This window comes from Sycon ciliatum, chromosome 11 (assembly GCF_964019385.1).
Source record: "Sycon ciliatum chromosome 11, ocSycCili1.1, whole genome shotgun sequence".
Lineage (NCBI taxonomy): Eukaryota > Metazoa > Porifera > Calcarea > Leucosolenida > Sycettidae > Sycon > Sycon ciliatum.
The window spans coordinates 23624439-23646394 of NC_088653.1; positions in this window are offsets into that span (position 1 = coordinate 23624439).

Below are 21956 nucleotides of genomic sequence, written 5' to 3' on the forward strand. Positions count from 1 at the left end.
CGTGGAATATCGATTTCTTCAGAGCGCCAAACGCTTTGGCAGCTTGTGTAATCCGGGATGGGACATCATCATGACATCGGCCGTTGCTGTGTATGTTGGATCCAAGGTAACGAAAAGACGACACATGGGCAATCTCCATAGTTCGAATCGCGAGCGGCTCTAGATCGTCGTTAGAGATGTTGGGGCCAGAGACCATGATTTTGGTTTTGGCACTGACGGTGAGGCCAAAATCGCAGCATACATCCACAAATACCTCCAAGTCTGAAACTGCGGCCTGGCGTGTCGCGGCCACAAGAGCGGAATCATCAGCAAACTGACACTCTGTCAGCTCCAGGGATCTATCACGGCGGCTACGGTGGTGGAGTAGCTTCCCATCTGGCTAGAAGAAGACCTTTGCGCCTACACCAGGGATAGGCTGCACGTGCTGGCGCCAACAATGCATCACTGCCCACATAAAGATGTTGAATAGGGCAGGGGCCATGCAACATCCCTGCTGCAAGCCGCTCAATACAGGGATGGGGTCAGCTTCAACATTCGACAGACGGAGAGTTGCGGTCATGCCGTCATGGAATGAACGAATAACAGCGATCAGCTTCTCGAGGGACGCCAGCTTTTCGCAGTACTAACCACAGACACTCTTGCGGATCTGAGTCATAGGCTTTCTTCAGGTCAATGAAGATGAAGAAACACTTCTGCTCATGCTCGTAGCTCTTTTCGATTAGTTGCCTTGCCGCAAAGATCATGTCAGCACACCCACGTTCTGTTCGGAAGCTGTATTGAGAGTCTGGTAGCACATTGTCTAGTTTATCAGCAAGCCGGCTTTGGATGACGCGAGCAACCACTTTATCACTAACGTCTAGGAGAGCTATGCCTCGCCAGTTGTCACATTCCGCAAGGTTACCTTTCTTGGGGATAGGCACCAGCTGTGCGTTACCCAGTCGCCAGGAACACTGCCACTGTCCCAGACTGAATGGATAAGCTCCAGTAGGTGGTCAGTAAACAGATCTTGACAGGCTTTGAGCATCTCCGGCAGGATTCCTGACTGACCTTCAGCTTGCCACTTCGACATTGCGTGATTGCCTGCTGTAACTCCAACAGATCAGGCGGCGCAACCAAACTATCCAGACACGGCATTTGTGGAACACAGTCAAGAATACTGGAATTGAACGTACTTTGCACATTCAGAACACCAGAAAAATAATGGCCCCAACTAAAGGTTAGACAATGCCACGAGTGTTATTCCAAGTCAAACGGAATAATTCCAGAGCTGTGCGCAGCCTTAAAAAAGTCAGGAAGTTTTTGTATACGGAGGAAGTAATTCTTGAATAATACGCATTTCTCCTTGTCTTCTCCAATTGGTCAAATCGGCATAGCAACAAGCTATCTATGGTCTGATTGGTTGGCTCTTCCCGCCTTTGTCTAATTCGATCCTTTTTGTTCTCATATAACTCCTGCTGCTTCTGATCAAAAGTACCAACCAACCTTCGACCTTCAATCTTGAAATCACAGTTACTCTCAACCTTCTTCGACTGACCAAGGTGAGCGTTTGGGGCTGAATGGATACTTGGATCAACTATATTGGTTGATGACCTAGTTGGGTTACTACGGCAATGAGAATGTATATTATGTTGTAGCCTTGAGATCGGTATTGTGTATGTCCGGCATATGCACTATATCACTAAAATAATGTAATAGCGGAATTCCGCCATAATAAGCAACCTATCCGAGCTACACACATCACTAAAATAATGTAATCACAGTCCGAATTCAGAATTCCGTACATAGCATGAAGGCAAGGGCAGAGTGTAGGGTGTACAGACCAATTCGGGACATGAACACGTTTGCAAAGGAAGTGTGGTTTTCTCCGGTATAGATTGTCCCAGGACATAAACAGAGCACCCCAGAGACGATTATCAAATAAGGCCCTACTTACCTGTATGCATTTCGGTTACATTGGCAACCACATTGATCATAACTCGTAACATTTTCTCCTTCCTGTATTTAGCCATGATGATGTTGGCTCAACATCCCAGTTCAAATGCACACATAGCTTAGAATGTATTTGAATGGATGGTGAGAGGACAAAATGAAAAAAAATGTTTTACCATCCGGTATTGCCCACAGTCAATTCAATTGGAATTGTAGACTATGTTTGCGCCAGCACAAATAGAAGGCTAGAACTGCCTTTCCTGTTGAATTCACCACACAACACGCAAGTGGCCTGATAAGAGAGGTGCTCTTGTGCATTGGCGCATACACAAATCGTCAAAATCTTGGTTTTGAGCTCTTGGCTTCATGTGGCATGAATATGAAGGCCAGGCATGCAGTTTCTTTTAGCTTCCCCTGGAAATAATAATAACTTTGTGGCTTTGTTATTCACATTGTTTATTTAATTTTATAGAAGAGAAAAAAGGACCATCGAACTACAAGTTACGCTATAATGCCTATAACACCACCAGTTACTTGCTCCGCTAAAAAAACTTCGTGATGGATTTTTGAGGCACTGGTTGGCGCACAAACTGCCGAGAAATGAGTCGCGATCACTTTCTCGGCCTTCCCTGGCATGTCATGAAAGAGGTGCGATGCAAGGAAAGCGACCTTTTACAACAGGCCGAGCGAAATCGATAGTGATGACAGTCGTGGCAATCGAAACTGAAATACCACTTCTCTGAGGGGATAATTCGCTGCTCGGCCTCTCTACTACTCTAGCACTGAGTTTGAGAGTGATAGAGAGCGATGGAACGAAGCAGCGAGCCCACACAATGGGCGAGTAAACAAGGAGCTGCTCCGATCGCATGGCATAATGAAATAATTCTGAATTCAAGTTCTTGTTCAACCTGCCCAAAGCCGAGATTCGAATGCTGATAACCATGCATTCATTCAGAAGTCTGCAGTCCGACGCAAGCCTTGTGACTACAGTAAGTCAACTGGTCTTGCTGGCCGCTGCCGTTCAGTGCTGGCAGGAGTAGCCATCATAGAAATTGGAATCAGTTTGGCTTTGCCTGTACTCCTGGTTTCGCGGAGTTCTGGAGAGCGAAAATGAAACCAGGGAGTCATACAATATATTTACGACTCCCTGGTGGTAACCAGTAATCGCCACGGTGGCAGATCACGCAACTTGAAAGTCAACATACTTTTAAAACGACGGCGACATCAAGTTCAGTGGAGTGTGATCAAAGAAGCTAAGGCAAGCCTGAAACAAGCAGAAAAACGACTCGAGAGAGATGACAACTCGCGTGCAGCAGATGACGACAGCGACGCAGGGTCAAAAGTAAGTCGAGCGAAAGCGACACAAACTGAACTCTCTGCTCATTCCGCCAGCAGTTTCTCTTGTGAATACGCTGTACATAGGCTGAACTACCTTCGACCAGTGATTCGCAGTTGATAGAAACTGTTCTTGACCTGTTTTGCTACCGTATAAAATAGAATGGACACGGCTTGAGTCAAACTCAGAATTGCCAAGACTCACCTTAGCTTAATTCCCCAAAACAGCTGAATTCCCTATCACTGACAGATCGAGTAAAGTCACAAACGGTTTAAAGCTGTATAGACCCAGGCTAGTGCTAGACGTATCTGAAGTTAACGTCTTTTGCATAGCTGCGGGGATAAAACCGTTTGTGACTTTACTCGATCAGCTTTAATTAATGTCCACAAAATTTAGCCCATCATTCATTCTGCACTCTCTTACATATACACGCTGTACTCCATCGGTTGCCACCCTGACACCTCATTGGCAAGTCGCCTTGTAACATGTAACCACTGTTGCATTCTGCTGTGCCGCGAGAGTAACTACCATTGACGTACGCGAAATTTCGCTTGTTTGACTCTGGAGCCGGCGGGTCACAATACGTATACTCTGCAAAGGAAGAAAAAAGAAAACGGGAACAACAGCGCACACATTTGACCTAACATCAGATCAGATCAAGCGAGTATGCCGGTTCAGTACAAACGTCCCAGCGGGTGTTCATGATTTGCGACTGCACACAGCACACTGCACACAGCTCACAGCACACTGCACCGACACTCTACACACTGCCGATATGGAATCCTGCCATGTAGCTGGAAGTTGGCGCATGTCGTGCCAGTGTTCAAAAAGAACTCCAAATCAAATCCGGCCAACTACCGCCCAGTGTCTCTTCTCTCGATCCTCTCCAAGGTAATGGAAGGCATCAACCGCCAACTGAAAGTTGTGGTCAGCGGTCAAACTTCATCTGCTCAGCTTATCACCGCGGGAGTACCTCAGGGAAGTATCCTCGGGCCGACTATATTTCTTATCTACGTCAGCGACATCGACCAATGTCTTACCCCGGAACGCGCCTTAGCTCCTTTGCCGATGACAAGACGCTATACAGCCTGTTGCAACTAGGAACTGCTGCTCCCTACAATGCCTCCTTACAAGATGCCCTACATGGCCTTGAAGAGTGGGGTGAGCGGTGGTGGGTGACATTTGAGCCATCCAAGTCACAGCAGCTACTGTGCACATGATCCTTGGACGCAGACACTCCAGGCATCTCATTTGCTGGTGTCGACATTGCCCAGGCATCAACACTGAAGCTGTTGGGTATATTGCTCGACTCAAAGCTCTCGTTTCGCCAGCACATCAGCAGCATGGCGGTGAGAGCAAGTCAACGTTTTGGGCTTTTGCACCGAGCTGCGAGGATACTTGACACCAATGGCCGTCTGAGTGTCTACCGAGGATTCATTCGCCCTATGCTGGAGTATGCTCCACTGGTCTGGATGTCTGCTGCCCCGACCCATCTGGCCAGGCTCGACAGCATTCAGTGGAAGGCAATGGCCATCATAGGACCAGATGTGCTCCTCCAGAGTCTGCACGATGCACTCTCTCTGGGCTGTGCTACATGTACAAGCTTCAGTGCATCGGAAGCCCACAACAGCTGACCAACACTGTCCCACCAGCTGCACCCACTGTGGTTCGTCCACGAACCTGACACACGCATGCGGTGACCCATCCTCACCAGCTCCTCAATAGCCTACCACCAGCTGCACCGGAGTACATCAGGCGGTCCTTCCCGTTTCCCCACATCAGTTTGTGGAATCAACTGCCACCCTCCCTGTTCCAGCCACCAATGTCCCTGCAACGGCTGCACCGCTTCAAGGCAGCTGCATGGAAGCACTTGCTACACACTAACTGGCTGTGGGCTACAGACCACCTCTGAAAGCCACTGCGGCACACACCTGCGACGAAGTTGCCAGCCACTCTGGTCTAGATTCACCCTGCCGTATCACTCGAGAGCTACCCACACATCTCTCAATCTCCCCCATTTTTCCACTATTATTATCCCCTTCTTGTTTGTTTTGTCTTATTTATATATAACCGCAATCAATAAAACTAGCTGAACCGACATTTGTGTACTTTATTCATGCAATGTAAAAACGGTGGAGACGATGTGCAATAAAACGATGAAAATATGAAGAAATGGTGCAGGGAAAAATATGGATTCAAACAAGTTTTCGTACAACACTCATCAGGAATCGTCGTTGTACTAAAGGACACTGAAACAAAAATTGAACTATTATAGAGAATCGTCTCCACCGTTTTTACATTGCATGAATAAAGTACACAAATGTCGGTTCAGCTAGTTTTATTGATTGCGGTTATCAAATTATTGTCTCCTCGCCGTGTGTTTAAATTCTTTATTTATTTATTTCATTTTTCTTCAGTAGCTTTCTTATGTTGGCTCATTATAAACTTATGATTGGGTGGTGGTTGTGTATATTTGAATTCGCAAACCGAACGGGCTGAACATGTCGAATGACAAGGAAGCGAATGAAGTCCAAGTAACCCAGAAATGGGGACACAGATGTGAAGAATATATGGGAACAGAAGGCTCTCAGCAAAGGAAGAAGAGAAAAGAAGGAGAGAAAAAGAATAAAGGAGAAAAGAAGAAAAATCGTGGTCACGGCGAGAAGAAAGCTTTTAGCAAAAAGAGAAAGGAAAGGATAAAGGAGAAAAGGGGGAAACACATCGTGGTCATGGCCAAAGCCGGAGTAGCGGCAAGACACAGTAGACATAACCACAACAGGAACAAGCACGCATGAAGTATGGGCCATGCCGGCCCAGAAGCGTAAGACACCGACAGGAAGAGAGAAGAGAAGAGAAGAGAGAGAAGTCGAAGCATGCACATCTACACGCACACACCCACACCCACACACCCACACACACGCACACACACCCACACACACGCACACCCACACACACGCACGGACACACACACACATACATGTACATACCCACACCTACACACACATGCACACATACTCGGACACATACCCCCCCCCCCCCCCACACACACACGCACATGCGCACGCACACACATACACACACACACACACACACACACACACACACACACACACACACACACACACACACATATACACACACATGTACATTGACAGCCACACATAAAATTGCTTTGCAATATTCTCAGTTCATAGAAGAAACGGGACTGCTGCAGCACGGAACTGATGAGGAACGGAGATGGAGAGAATACTGCTAGGCAGGTTGTTCCAGCATAGCGCACCCTGGAAAGCGAATGTCCCCTTTCCAGATTTGCTGCGGGCGGGTGGCAGGCAGAGACCCATGCCAGAGTCCAGGCGCGTGGACCGGCCACAAGCTGGCAGCAAGAGAACCTGAAGCTCAGGACTTGCTTGGCCGTAACGGCAGCGCCATGCAAGGAATGCCAGCTTCTGCTTGTATACTTCAGCAACCCGATACAGTGAGAGGCGCTCCAGTAGGTCATGTGCGGATGTCCATGGCGGGCGTCCGAACACTACACGGGCACCACGGTTTTGCAGAACCTGTAGTCGATGACAGTGCCTGGCTGCCAGAGATGTCGAGAATGCATTTGATCCATATAGAAGATCAGGCATTAGAGAGGTTCCGGGGTACGATTTTCCGTGCCAAAATCCGAATGGGCGCTACGTATTTTTTCCAGGCATGCTCCATACGATTTTTCGGCACGGAGAATCCATGCGGACTGGCTTTCACACGAACCATGTTTCGTATGGAGATTTTGCGTCATCGGGTGCAGAAAGATTTTTCGCGTACAAATTTGGTACGAGAAACATCGATTTTCCGCGGGACGTTTTGATTTCGGTACAAATTTTCAAAGTAAAAAGGCATAGCGCGGGAATGTGACGTGTTTGCGATCGTTACCTAGGCAATGACGGCAAACACATAAGTTCCGTACTCCGGAACATTTCACCGCTCGAAAACGACGTACAAAAAATCCGTAGCGCCTCTACGGATTTTGGCACGAAATGTCGTACTCCGGAACCTCCCTATTATGATGGACTGGAAGTAAGTTATCCGACCCTGTGTGCTGAGGCAACGCCGCATCCTCCACAGGACTCCGATCTTTTGTGATACACGGTTTGCACAGCGGGTTACGTGGTCATCCCAAGACATGTTGCTATCAAATGTTATGCCAAGGTACCTGGCAGACTCCACAAGTGGCAGCAGGGTCCCGTTACAGTTCACCGAGAGTGGAGTATGCTTCTCAGGTAGGTTCCCAGAAATGGAGATCACCTGGCTTTTGGAAGCATTCAGGATCAAGCCACGGTCGTTTAGCCAGTTAGCAATAGCTGAAGCTGACAGCTTCATCCCAAGACATGTTGCTATCAAATGTTATGCCAAGGTACCTGGCAGACTCCACAAGTGGCAGCAGGGTCCCGTTACAGTTCACCGAGAGTGGAGTATGCTTCTCAGGTAGGTTCCCAGAAATGGAGATCACCTGGCTTTTGGAAGCATTCAGGATCAAGCCACGGTCGTTTAGCCAGTTAGCAATAGCTGAAGCTGACGCAGACAGAATTGCAGACACTTCAGGCTTAGTCGGTTTGCTGCAAGTGAGACCAATGTCATCTGCAAACTGCAAAGACAAAGTTTGTCCAGCAACATAGGGTATTTCCCGAGTGTATACGTTGAACAAAATGGGGCCGAGCACAGATCCCTGTGGCACTCCGCAGGTGCGGCGAGTGATAGTGCTGCGTGATGGTCCGATACACACACGCTGGGTTCGTTCGGAGAGGTAAGACATGAACCACCGCAGGGCTGTGGCCGTGACGCCAACATTGAAGAGGTCGAGAATTAGTTGGTGATGTCTAACTTTATTGAATGCTTTTGACATGTCCAGTAAGCAGACACCTGTGTACTTTTGTTTGTCCCGGGCAGTAAGGATACGGTTGGTGATGAGAGCTAGTGCATCCTCTGTGGAATGGCTGCTGCGAAATGCAAACTGAGTGGAGGGAAGTGACTCTGTGATGTTCATGACTGATACAAGTTCCTTCTGCACCAGCTTCTCTAATAGCTTGGACAGGATTGGGAGAAGGGAAATGGGACGGAAGTGAGTGGGAACTGCTGGGTCACCAGCTTTATAGCGGTGATACGTGTGCAAGCTTGAAGGCAGAGGGTACTGTACCACGGGATAGTGAGGCATTGAAGAGAGCAGCAACAGACGGAGCAATGATATCAGCACAGCACTTCAGAAGAACTCCTGGGATGCTGTCACTGCCTGTGGCCTTGGCTGCATTGATGCCTCTCAGGAGACGATAAACAGAGTTGGTTCGGACATACTGGAAAGCTGATAAGGCTGTGGGGCGTGATGGACCCTGTGGCATGGTGAGCACAGGAGGTCAATCATTATCAGTCACAACGTTACTGAAGGCTGTGGCGACATCCTCCACATCACACGTTGGCTCAATACGTTGGCGAGTTCGAGATGTTACAGTGTTGAGGATATGCCACAGTTTGCGTGGATTGCGACTATGTTCAGCACATAGGATTTGGAAATACTCATTGCGTTTCCTACGATAGGCATTTCTGGCAGCCGCACGGGCACGCCTGAATGCCGAGTAGAGATGGGTGCTGTCCTTGTTCTGAAGCCACTGGCGATGTAGCCTTTTCTTGCGACACTGGAGTTGGTACAATTCCCTGTCAGACCACGGGGGATATGAGCTCGCCTTCCTGCTGGTGGATTTGAGAGGGGCATGCCTGTCAAGAACACGCATGAATTTAGTGTGCCAAGCGCTCCACATCTCATCAGTGGAGGAAGTCGATTGGAACACGCTCAGGTTGGCATTGGCAAGCTCATCCCGAAATTCTGGAAAGTTTATGGTGCGCATGTTGCGGGTTAAACTGGTGCCCTGGCGTTGCGAGGAGTGTTGATGCTTAGCGGACGGTAGCGCGAGGTCCAGTCTAGCATGTACGGCTGAGTGATCACTCAGAGTACAGGGTATGACATTGCAGGAGACTGTAGCAGGGCTACTGGTGAGGATCAGGTCCAGTGTTGTGCCGATTGGACATCTTGGGGTTATTCGGGTTGGGACAGAGACTAAATTTTTCAAACCGAAAGAGTGAACTGCGTCATTGAAACGGTGGAGCTGGGGTGTTGCAGCTGAGCTAACATTAATGTTGAAGTCACCAAGCAGGGTGACAGATGGTGACACCACTGCAGCCTGGTGAAGAGCCTGCTCAAATCTGTCCCAATAATGAATTGATTCAGCAGGGGGGCGGTACATACACGCACAAAGATGGCGCTGTTTGGAGTGGTGCAGACTGATCCACACAGCTTCAATACCGTCCACCTTCAAATCTGGCTGTGCGGTGACAGGAAGTGTAGCCCTGTAATACAGGCACACACCTCCACCAGGACGGCCGGCTCGATCCAGCCTGGCAAAGCTGTATCCAGATATTTCTATCTCATTGTTAACTACTGTGTTGGTGAGCCAAGTCTCGGCCACACCAACAATGTTCCAGTCCATCAAATGCACAGTTCATGTACTTTGTAGCGCAGACTACAAATGTTGAGGAATGCAATGGAATGCAATGGAATGCAATCTTGCTCCGACGGTGCAAGCACTGTTCTTGCAACAGTGGGTTGGAATGGTGTAGCGTTCGGATTGAGAGGAACTAGAGCTTGAGGAGCAGAGGTTGTCGAAATATGGTACTGATGTCAAGTGAGCACTCAAATGTTATTCCGTTGATTGTGACCTGTGCGCCACAGTTATCCGTATCTTCAGCACCTGAAACTTCGTCACTTTCAGCTGCAGTGGAGAAAGCATTGGCGAGTTTGTCAGCCTGGGAAGTTGCTGGGAATGTATCCTTCCCTGACGCCATGGTGAATCCATCTTTGTCAGTGTCAGGTGACTGATGAGGTGCCTTCCCTCTGCCACTGAAAAATCTGTTGCCCTCCTGCATTGGCATCCTGGTCTCACTGCGTTCCTGAGTCTGTGAAAGCATGTCAGTGGTTTGACATGTTTGCACTCCACCCTGAACTGCAGACTGTCCAGCACCTCCATCTGTACATGTAGTCATCTCTGAGGCAGCAGTTGAACTATCATGAACTTCACGCTCAGGGTCCATGACCTGACCTGTATTCGACCTTGAACCAGCCTTGTGGATCCGAGAGTACAGCGTGGAGTTGCCGGCAGATGCAGAGTTGTTGTTGTGCTGGCCACAGTCCTTCGCGAGGTGCGTACGGGAGCCACACTTGAAGCACGTGGGAACTTGACCCCTGTGCCAAACGCGAAGTTTTTGACCGGAGCCAGGCAGCACGATTGTAGACGGTACGGTGGACTTGGTACAACATTTACAAATACAGTGCCAGTCGTGAACGTACAGCCATCCACAGACTTTTCTTCCCGCTTTGGGAGACCAATGGTGGTCCCAAACTTCTCCATCGCCGATGTAATGGCCGACAGCAGAGTATCATCTGCTACGCCAAAGATATGCACAGAGACTACAGCTCCATCACCAACTAACAGTACTAATTGAGCTCCGTCGACAGTGAGAGAGAAAAGCCGTCCAGAAAAGTCGAACCTGGTCTTCTGCAGCATCTCGCAGTCCTGCGAGGCACACTGAATACGCCTGTCATGTATTCTACAAATAAAAATCACGAAGTAGTGGACTTTATAGTGATGAGTCTATCCTGTATGCTGCAAAAGACACATGAAATGTGACTGGTGTCCGTACACTGGACGCCAATATCATCCCAGTCTTCTCCTGCAGGATCTGTTTGACATTGACATACCGGTATGCAGTGGGTCGACATTGGCCTGGTTTGGCAGCTATCTGCCTGGGTGGATGTAGCAGGTTTGCATTGGCGCGTCGTCCAGTCCGACATTTTCTTGTAACTGTGGAGTACCGGCAGGGTTTGAGAGGTTGCTCGTGCTGTGAACACATCTCCACTGCCTGTCTCGTCCTGAAAGTGCCGTCTCGCCGCTTCCTTGCTCTACAGTCACGCCGTTATTTCGCTTTGTTTCGTGGTGCAGCTCAAAACCTGCCCAAACAACTGTGAGCTCGCAACATGGTATTGACAAATTGCAACACTCATGCTGGTTAACTAAAACCGGGATAGTCGAGTAAGCGAGTTAACTCCCTGGGCCATGGCAAGATCTGTTCAGCTCGGGCTATTCCAACCTCCAAGTGCATAGTCACCGATCGATCCATGAGATGGTGGTTGACCTACAAAGAGCCAAGGTCTACGAGTACTACTATTGGATGCTGTCTACATGCAGTCAACAAAATCAAAGTACTTCAGTATGCCCCAGAATAGGGCATGTGCATCTAAAGCATGACACCACAGGGGTTCTGGCGGCTCCTGTCAAACAAGCAGTAGCGACCAGTGCCAGCTACCTATTGGAGGCTAGCCGCTACAGTCTGTCACTGGAGATAATTATTATGTTCACTGTTTAGACTGAGCACAATCAATGATGCCCAATCAATCTGCCCAATGTGTGTTCTGTTCCACCTAATTATAACGTCCCATCGCATCAACCCTACTACACGCACATGTCGTCACTCTAGCATGACTTGTGTTATTATTGTTTATTTTGATTCGCAAGATAAATAGAGCGCAATAAACGTTAACTTGACCGAAGGATAAAGGCGACTGCAGATAGAGGAACACATCGAGGTACAGGTACCGGCATCAATTCAGTATCAGAGAGAAACAAACAAAAATGAGAGGTACGCAGAAAAACTCTCGTAAGCCCAAGGGGAAGTGGTTGATGAGGGATGAATGCACTCTCCACGCTCATCTACACTGTTCGTGGAAATGCACACATACATACAATAATATACAACATAGCAATAGCATGCACAGAACCGAACAATTTAATGTTCACACATGCAAGCACAGACCTGAACATTAGTACCAAAAGCCGATACAGACAATATCCCCACACACAGACGCACACACACACACACACACACACACACACACACACACACACACACACACACACACACACACACACACACACACACACACAATGTCCCATGTGTGTGTGTTTATCATGTATGCGCCCGTGGCGAGAAAAGCACGCAAATCTACAAATGTACTGTGAACCCACAGATTTTCTCTTATAGCAACGATAGCGGATCTGATTCTGAATGAAACACACACACACACACACACACACACACACACACACACACACACACACAATACAATCATTGAATGCCCATCCGCAGATGATGGCAGGTCCTGAAAGAACAGGCAGTGTTCCAGTAATGGGGAACAGAACTTCGAGTGGCGAGTGAGGTATACACACACACACACACACACGTGCGTGCGTGTGCGACATTGTAGTATTCATTGGTTGGGGAATGGAAAGGAAAATAAAACATTGCTGTAGGTTATTGTTGTAAGGACACTGGGAGCAGAACAGAAAGGTAAGCAACTTGCTTTGAAGCAAAGAAAGTTATTATTCCACGGATCTCAGAAGGAAGGAACGTTCCAGAATGCTGCACTGGCAACAGGCGGCCTGCATGTGCGGGGCCCCTGCAGTCGGTCCAGCTGCCGGCCTTGCAGTGCTGAAAAGTATGTGCAGTACAGCATGTCACATAGTATCGCAGCCTGGACAAATAGGCGCTGGGAAGTCCTAGTTATGTGCTCACCTACACCACGATGCACCGAGCTACTTTGGTAACAACTTTGTCCACTTGAGACTCCTATGGGCTGAGCCAGTTGTTGAGGGCTGCACCAAGGTGGACGGCAATGACCGCTGATGGCAAGGCAATCCATGACACACAGTCACTAGGGCATCGTCAACATGACGATGAGGCTGGATCGATAAAATCAACCTTTAGGCTGTCGCGGGGTTGACAACGAGGCCGCTGTCTCGAAGCTAGTCAGTCAGCCTGGTCACCGCCATTGACGAACCAGTCGCCACCGCCAGCAGTGGCAGTAGGTTGTGACAAGTGTGGTGCAATATTGTCAGCAAATTCAGTACTAAGGATAAGATGAGTGACAAAGGGAACGTTGTGTTTGATAACATTGAAGTGAACAGGGATGATCACAAACCCTGCGCGTACTCCACCGTGAGTTACAAGAAAATTCCGGACTGGACGACGAACAAACGCCAACCTGCTACATCCAACCAGGCAGATACTATTACGATAGCTGCCAAATCAGGTCAATGCCGACCTACTGCATACTGTCAATGTCAAACAGATCCTGCAGGAGAAGACTGGGGTGTTGGCGTCCAGTCACTGAGTGTACAGACACCAGTCACATTTCCTGTGTCTTTTGCAGCATACAGGCTGAGACTCATCACTGTATGAGTTTTATTTGTACAATACATGGCAGGCGTACACGGTGTGCCTCGCAGGACTGCGAGGTGCTGCAGAAGACCAGTTTCGACCTTTCTGGACCGCCATTCACCGACGGTGGGCTACACGATGCTGGAGGAACTAGATTCCAGCAAAAACCCAAGATTCCTTTTCTCCTGGACGCTCCGACGTGTTGTGATATCTGCCAGGTGCGCAGTAACTAGTATTTTCATCGCTATAGCGAGGACGACGCCGATCGGCAAACTCTCGCTCACAGCCATCACCAGCCTCTCAAAACCATCACTTGGCATCCCCCAGAGGTACAGGAGAAAGCCAAAACAGCTCACAAGAAACAAAAGCTAAGGACGATGGAAAGAGAGCATGTCAAAAAGAAGACGAACAGTATGAAGTTCAAATGGGTTTGAACACTCGTACCACCAACTATACCACTTTCAATAAATCGTGACGCCATTTTGTTTTAACATGAATATCGCGGATTGTACTTTTTGTCTTTCAACACGATTTGTAGGTTTGTGTTCTCTTAAAAAAAAAAAAGCACACAGCACACAGCACCCACACACTGCACACTGCACACTGCACACAGCACATAGCACCCACACACTGCACACAGCACCCACACTCTACGCACAGCACACAGCACCCACACACTGCACACTTCCCCCGCACACTCCAGGGCCGTAGCAGGCGGTCCGGCAGGTCCGGCAGTTGCCGCACCAATATTCGGCCAAAAAAGAAAAGAAAAAAAGGTGGGAGCTCCCACATATGTGAGCAGCTGAGGATGTCCACCCATGATGATGTGTGCAATAAGTAGTACCGTAAAGTACCGCCAGAGCGCCCCGTCTCGCGAGAGCGCCCCACCTTGATTTTACAGCCTGAGAAAGGAAAATCGTATGGCAGAGTGCAACGAAGTTTGTACGATGTGAGAATATTGTACTAAGGTCACGCTTGGCAGGGTTTTGTGTGGAGCTTGTGTCCGCTCGAAGGTCCGGATTGACTGCAAAACGTGCAATATGTGTACAAGGTTCATGTCGTATGACCTACAGACAGCAGACCACCTCCACAATACGACCACGAAAGGATGAGATAGTGGGGCGCTCTATTATTATTCATATTATTATGAACTTACGCATCAATGTCAGCGGTGGTAAACCACCCACAAATTCGCACGTGCTAAATGGACTTGGGGCGCTCTGGCAGTACATTACGGTATAGAGTTATTGGACCTACATGTCGTCAGGAGTATGACCCTGCTGAAGGTCATGTGGACAGTCATGCCTGTGAATGTTCCTACACTGTACTTCTTGAAATGTATTGATTCTTTTCTTCCTCCAATTCTTTCTAGATAGGGTTTGTTCCAAAGATATTCCCTTGCAATATCCTTTCTCCTCCTCATTTTGGTTCTTTTATCACATGCATTTAGATACTGTTGCTATGCCTTCGTAGGCTTCAACAAGTTCTGTTTGGACGGACACAACATGCTGATGCCCCTTTTCCTGACTCATGCAGAACGTCCTTCCTTTTCTCACCCTATGTCACTCTGCATGGTCACAATAGACCGATCCCCTTATTATTGTCTGGGTTCGAGCAAGGGGGCAACTCCGCAGTCGCGTGGGATCCTGCTGCACACACGCGACCAACCTCACCTCGACATGTGCGTGACTTCTCGCATGCGAAGTGCAGAGCACGCGAAATCTACATGCAGTGCAAGCCTGTCTACAAAAAATGTCACAAGGACTTTTGATTTGAGCTGTTTTGTTTTTGTTTAGACGTCTTCCTTTTTACGACTTCAGGATGCCTTCTCAGGATCATTGCTGCGTTCCTCACTGTCAGAACAGGAGGACGAAGCAAACAAATCATTCCACTCCTTTCCTCGTGTGGAGCCACAGCGGCCTGGAGCAAGCGGATCCAGGCTATGCCCCGTGAGGAAGGACGTAGTCTTAGGGTCACTCTGAATATTTGAGTTGCAGCGATCATTTCGATCCCGAAATCGAAATCGTTTTGCCCACCTCTACAAGGGCAGGATGATTCCAGGAACCCAAACAGCTGTCCTACGATACCAGGTTTGCTTTTCGCAAGATAGTGGAGTCAGGACGCCCTGCTCCCCATGCTCGCAAAACAGTATTTGCTGATCCTAGTGCAGTTCGGTCATGGAAGTGCAGCGTCTGCATCACGAGCTCCCCATGCTCCCAAACCAGTATTTTGCTGAGAGGCAACGGTACTTTGAGTTGGAAAGGAACCTGGCTTAGTGCAGTTTGGTCCTGTAATGGAAGTGCAGCATCTGCATTAGGAGCTGGCAGCAAGTAGAGCTCGTGTACAGAGTCTCGTGGAGCAGTTGGTCGATGTGAGGACTGGGGTGAAGAAAGCCGAAAAACAGCTTACGTACAATAACATAAAGAAAGCCGCTCCAGTTTCTGACTGGTTTGCCTTCAGGTGTTTGGACCACTCTGTGGGACTTCTTTGAGCCTAGCCGAGAAAATGTACTGCGCCACGCCAGATCTGCGAAGACGGAAGCTGAGGGACGGCGGATACAGTTGGAGGCGGCCGTAAATCGCCAATGAGCATGTAATGGAGGCTCAGCTGCTATTGGCATTGACGTGTCTAAGCCTGGGCCGAATGGAACAGAAGCTGGCATGCGTGGCACAAGTTAATCATCTGTTTCACGGTATATAACTAGCTGAGCTGGAAAGATGTCTTGTTCCTCCGTTTGGGCATGATCCCCATTTGGGCGAGCTGGCGAGATGTTCAGTCATCAATGCCATGTACCGCAAGACATTCTGCGTTGTGGATGAAACAGTTCTATGTTGCCATGCACTTAGGGTTCTCGCACCGGCACGGCACAACAAGACCCAACAGATCCTTGCGCTCTTATTTTCTCTCATGGTAACATTGCTGATCACAACACCCGGTAGCCAGTCGCAGATGCTACCAAATCATCCATGTTCTCTTACTCTTTCAATATTTGCATCGAATGCAGTGATGATTTCAATACTGTTCACCAGTACAACGCATTACCAGACTGGCATATAATCATGATAATATTATCCATTTCGCAATCACTGTCATTGCTTTCTTAGATCTCCATTCTCCAATCATCAATATCCAACCATAAACCGTCTATCATCTTATATTATATCATCATTAGTATCCCGCTACTATCCTCCTCTAACGATGAGCTCGAAGAAACGAAACAGCTGTCTAGAGGCGTAAACAATATCTGTCAACGGAAGTGTCCTTGCTGTGCTGGTGTGTTTATGCTTCGTGCATTAGTTCGGCCAAGAGCGCATGGTGGTGGCGGGTTGAGGATGTAGTACAGCGGAGTATGACCGAAAGCTCTGTCACAATGTATTTTATTAGGAACGTATAGAAACAGAAAAAAACTGTATCTTCATCTTGGGCGTAAACAGCCCGTCTCACATTAAATATACTGGAAAATAGTTCACTCTGAACATGCAGTCTTCCTAAGAGAGAGAGAGAGAGAGGGGGGGGGGGGGGTATATTCATAGGTTCGAAAGAACCGCACACACACTTTGCTGCAGACAGCGGCAAGCTTTGACCCTCGTGCTTCGAAGAGGGAGCAATCCACTGCGCTACGCTTGCGATTAACAGCAAGCTTCGACTTTTCAAAGGTACGACTCATCACTGGCTCCGGGGTAATGTTCCTGGAACAAATGCCCCATTGCCGACTGAGGGCCAGGGAGCACGCAATCTGCCTTCCTGGGGAGAGGTGTTCCAGCACAAGAACCAACACGAATACATGCTGACAAAAACCACCATCACTACCAGCCGGCACACAACACACGGTTCTTCAAACACCTTCCACTCCTTCCATGTGTTTGCACTGTCCTCCTCTAGCTCTTCATGCTCAACAAATACCACGCACTGCTAATCGTTTTTTTAATGCTTCCTCTGGGTTGGCAAGCCCTTCGACTTGACAAAACAGCGATCACCACTGCTATCGTCACCTCATAGCAGTCGCTTCCACCAGTGGCTTTTCCTGTCTTTGCAAGGTGTCCAAGGATGGCTGCTGTTGTCACTACAGGCAAATCAGAAGTACTTTAGTGGCTGATGTCCAACCAGATCGTTGGAAAATCGATTTTTCCACTTCAGGGCTGCTGATCGCAATCGCGACTTGGTGACTTGGCAGCACCACGGTTACCTTCATAGAAGATGGCTCTGGAGAGGAAAAGGCAGACCAGAAAAAGGTTACTATTATCTTCAGCACCGATCTCAAGGAAAAAGAAATACGGTCTGCTGTAGTCTAGGCACAAAATAAATCTCACAACACGATTCGCGATTCGAATATTTCAACAACAAAACAACTCACCTCTGGAGTAACTCCTGTTTGTGGCCCGAGATCGTTCCCTCCCGCGCCTTGAAAAAATCCTGCAGCGGCCTCACAGTCCATATCTCTCTCGGAGACCCTGCTCCTACCAGCAGGAGGTTCAGCACCGCTCGAAGCCATCGCAAACCACTTGAACTAAGCAGAAGACATTCCAAAACAAACCTGAAACACACTGTCAAAGATGCTGTCACGTTCAAAAACTAGCTCGATCGCGAGTGAGGTTGCCCGCGTGCTCGAACCCAGTATAATAAGGGGATCGGTCTATTACATACATCCACATACACGTACATGTACCGGCATATGTACGAGTATGGGCTTGTGGGGGGGGGGGGAGCATCGAAGTCGGATCTTGCCGGACCAACCCAAATGGAGCTGCTACGGGCCTCAAGAGTTCTGAAAAGCAAAGAGAAACACGTGTACATGTAGCCTCAAGCGGAGCTGGCAGCGCAAAAGGAAACATGCAGCCAAAAAAGATGCCTAGCTCTGGCATACATCGTAGAGGTCACTGCGCATCCGGTGCACTGCGCCCCAAAGGTGACATAATTATGGCGAATATGGAATGAAAGAACAGGAGGAAAGGAAATAAATGACAGGAAGACAGAAGAAGGGTGATGCTGAAGTTGAGGTTGCGAGCGCTTCAAAGGCACATGTGACACTGTATCCATCAGTAGTTCAGCAATCTCTGCTCCTCTTCTCCCCCATACGCTCTGAGTTGACACATGACTACCCACAGTAGCCATTGCGCACACCAAAAATTTGAAACAACGAAGGGGTTACGGGTATGTCAAGTATTGTTACTGGTAATATTCCTCTGACAGCTTTATTGACATAGCATCAGAAGTGGTAAAAAGATATGCAAGGCTTAATCTCACCTGCGCAGATAACACGGTGGTGTGAAGTTAGTCTAAGAAAGTCCCATTGGCCGGTCAAGTAGAAACTAGTAAAACTGTCTCTAGGCACACCGGTGACGCGTATGAAAACACCGGTCGATGTGGTGGAGGGCCTGCTGGAAAGTGCAAACTTGTAATTCTGCACCATGCTGTAGAGGCAAGCAGCCACAACAAGGCTTCCAAATAGCTTTCTCGTCGTGGGCAATTCCATTCCGGACGCCCGGCACATGTTCTGGGCGTCCGATAACGTCACCGGCTCAAAGAAATAGCCCGGTGGAATGCGTAGCGTAGTGTTCACACAGTCATCTCGATGGTGGAATGAACCTGTAGCGTAACAGGAGAAGCAAGGCACACAGGTCAGGGCATACAAGCTCCATAGCTGCCGATCTTTCTAAGGATTTCTCTTTTAATTAATCTCAGCTGAGAGGTTGAGTTGATAGTGTTCCTCTCGTCAGGGGCTTTCCAAGATGCCCAAGATGTAAAACCTGGCTGAATTTCTATTTCCCTGTTCTTGGACTTTTCTGGCCTCAAATGTGGCAACGAGTAAGTGCATGGTTCACACAGTGCAGGGTGCACTGTTGTTTTCACGATATCTACAACTATGTGAGGGAGACACCAAAAAGTTAGGGTGCCAGTTTCCAAAGAATGGATTGTAAATCATTTCAACCACAAAACTACCAATATCTCATTTGCAGCTCGGAGTTTCATGCCTTACACAATCATCAGGCAGAATTCTACAGCGGGCCTACAGCACAGCAAATCGGGCTTTTAAAATAGAGGTGCCCCTGTGGAAGGTCTGGGTCCTATCAGGACCTATAGTGGCAGACCAGAATGTTAATGTGTGACTGTAGACTGCTGGTCTACTGTGCACTGGATGAGTGTAGTACAGCAAAGAATGCAGGTCTCAGGGGCTAATTGTTTGTTTTAGACACTGCACACTACGTAACGAGTTTCGACTGAATATGTCATGAAAAAACATTCTGCAAGCTATTATAATACTTGATTGGTGTTGTAAGGAGTGCACAGTTGATCTTATGCATTACCGTAAATGCTAAGAGGCTGCGCCTCGGTTCTTATCCAGGTTTTTCTCTCTATCCCACTCAGCACTCCACCCTACACATGGTATCAATAATACACCGTACTAGCGCCACTAGAGCCTCTCACGAATAGTGTCCCAGTCTCTAGAAGCCAGTGAAAAATATAAAGCCCTCTTTGAATAGTGCCCCCCCCCCCCCCGGCTTCTAACAAAGCGCTTGTGCAAGTTTGGTGTTCTTTTGCGAATGACTAATGTTTTTGTCCATGTCGTTGCACTGGTGGTTTCAGGATCAACCTCACTGTTCTTGTTGCCCATTCTGTTGAGTTGTGATAGCGTACTGTGCAATTTAGGCTCTGTTTTTCTTTGCCTTCTTTGTTTTTATGGGGGATAACGTAAATGTACCAGCACGGAAAAAAATTGTGCCCTCTCTTGAATGGTGCCCCACCTGTGGTGGACACTACAAAATAGTACTCCAGGGGTATTAATCGCGCGAGTAGGGTAACACATTGCAATAAACAGAACTGGCTGAAGTGCCGAGAGAGCTTGGAAGCTCAGGGCCCTACGCTATGCTTTTTTGCCTAGTTCATCGTACACGTTATTATAACTGATGTTGTTGTTTTTTTCTTTGATTGGCCACATCATTGCATTTAAAAAACATTTCGATAAGTTTGAATATGAGTTAGGCAAAAAAAAAACATTTTTTAGAATTTATTGCGGATTGTTATTTTTCTCTAATTTCATCCACTTTTGGTTTGCTCCTTTTTTCTTTTTCATCTGCTTATACTGTAAATTAACAAATTTCGGCCGATGAGAAACTTTGGCCGATTGGAGTTTTCAAAAAGAAATCGATCGTTTTTTTTTGCTTTCACATGCATCCATTGCTCAATCATGCATCATTTGCCTCTATAACAAACTTTGGCCTGCGATTTACTGTGGCCGGTTGGTACTAAGCGGCGAAATAAGCGAAATTAAATCGCTATCGAAAATCGTTTCTGGGACTGGCGCTGACTCTGCCGATCACGAGCGTTCTGGACTCGACGGGATGTCTGCCCTGACGTTTCCTGGGGCGGGCGCCGACTCTGCCGATCACGGGCGTTCTGGACTCGACGGGATGTCTGTCCTGATGTTTCCTGTGACTGGCGCTGACTCTGCCGATCATAGGCGTTCTGGAGTCGACGGGATCTCTCTTCCGACGTTTCCTGTGACCGGCGTGAATCGCCCATTCACGCTTATTTTGGAGACGACGGGATCTCTCTTCCAAAGTATGTTTTTGCTGACGCATCCAATCACCTATCCGTCGTCTATTCTACTTTCATTTCCTCCTCGTCTCCCTATTTCTTTCCAAAGCTCCCTCTACATCAGGGAGTCGTATACATAATACGACGAATATTTTGGCCAGCTGTGTTTGATGGTACAGTACGGGATAGATACTGGAGCCAGCAAATATGGTGGCCAGCTGTTATGTACAATCCTGTAGAGCCTTTGTAGTCACAGATACGGGACAGATACGGGATAGCTCCAGGCGTGACACAAACACACAAACAAACAAACGCCAAACGAGGGAGCTTGGAAGCTCAGGGCCCTACGCTATGCTTTTTTGCCTTGATGACCTAGACAAAAAAAGCATAGGGATGTTATAAGTTCTTTAAAAAAATCCTTTTTAAGACATAACCTGGGATTCGAACCCGCACTATCGCGCGCCCTGCATGCATCCCCCGATTCACTTCGCATACATTATAATTCTTCCAAGTTGCTTCACGTTATGATCTTGCATTTGAAAGCCCTATTTGAATATGCATTGTGGTCAGCTGTCTTTGATGGCACGGTACGGTACGAGATAGGTACGGGACCGGTACGATCGAGGGTAATGCGACACCGTCTACCGTTGTTGCAAACCACCAGTTCTCAATTGGGAAAGGCCTTCGCGCAATTCGCGTATTCGTTGCAATGTTGTATTTCGACTCCGCCGTACCGTTGATGTTGCTGCATGGCACACGCTATATGCGCTGTGTGCGTTTTTGCTGTATACACTGTTATGTCCAGTTTTATATGCATATGTTTTGCATGTACGCTGTTTTTGCATGCTATAAA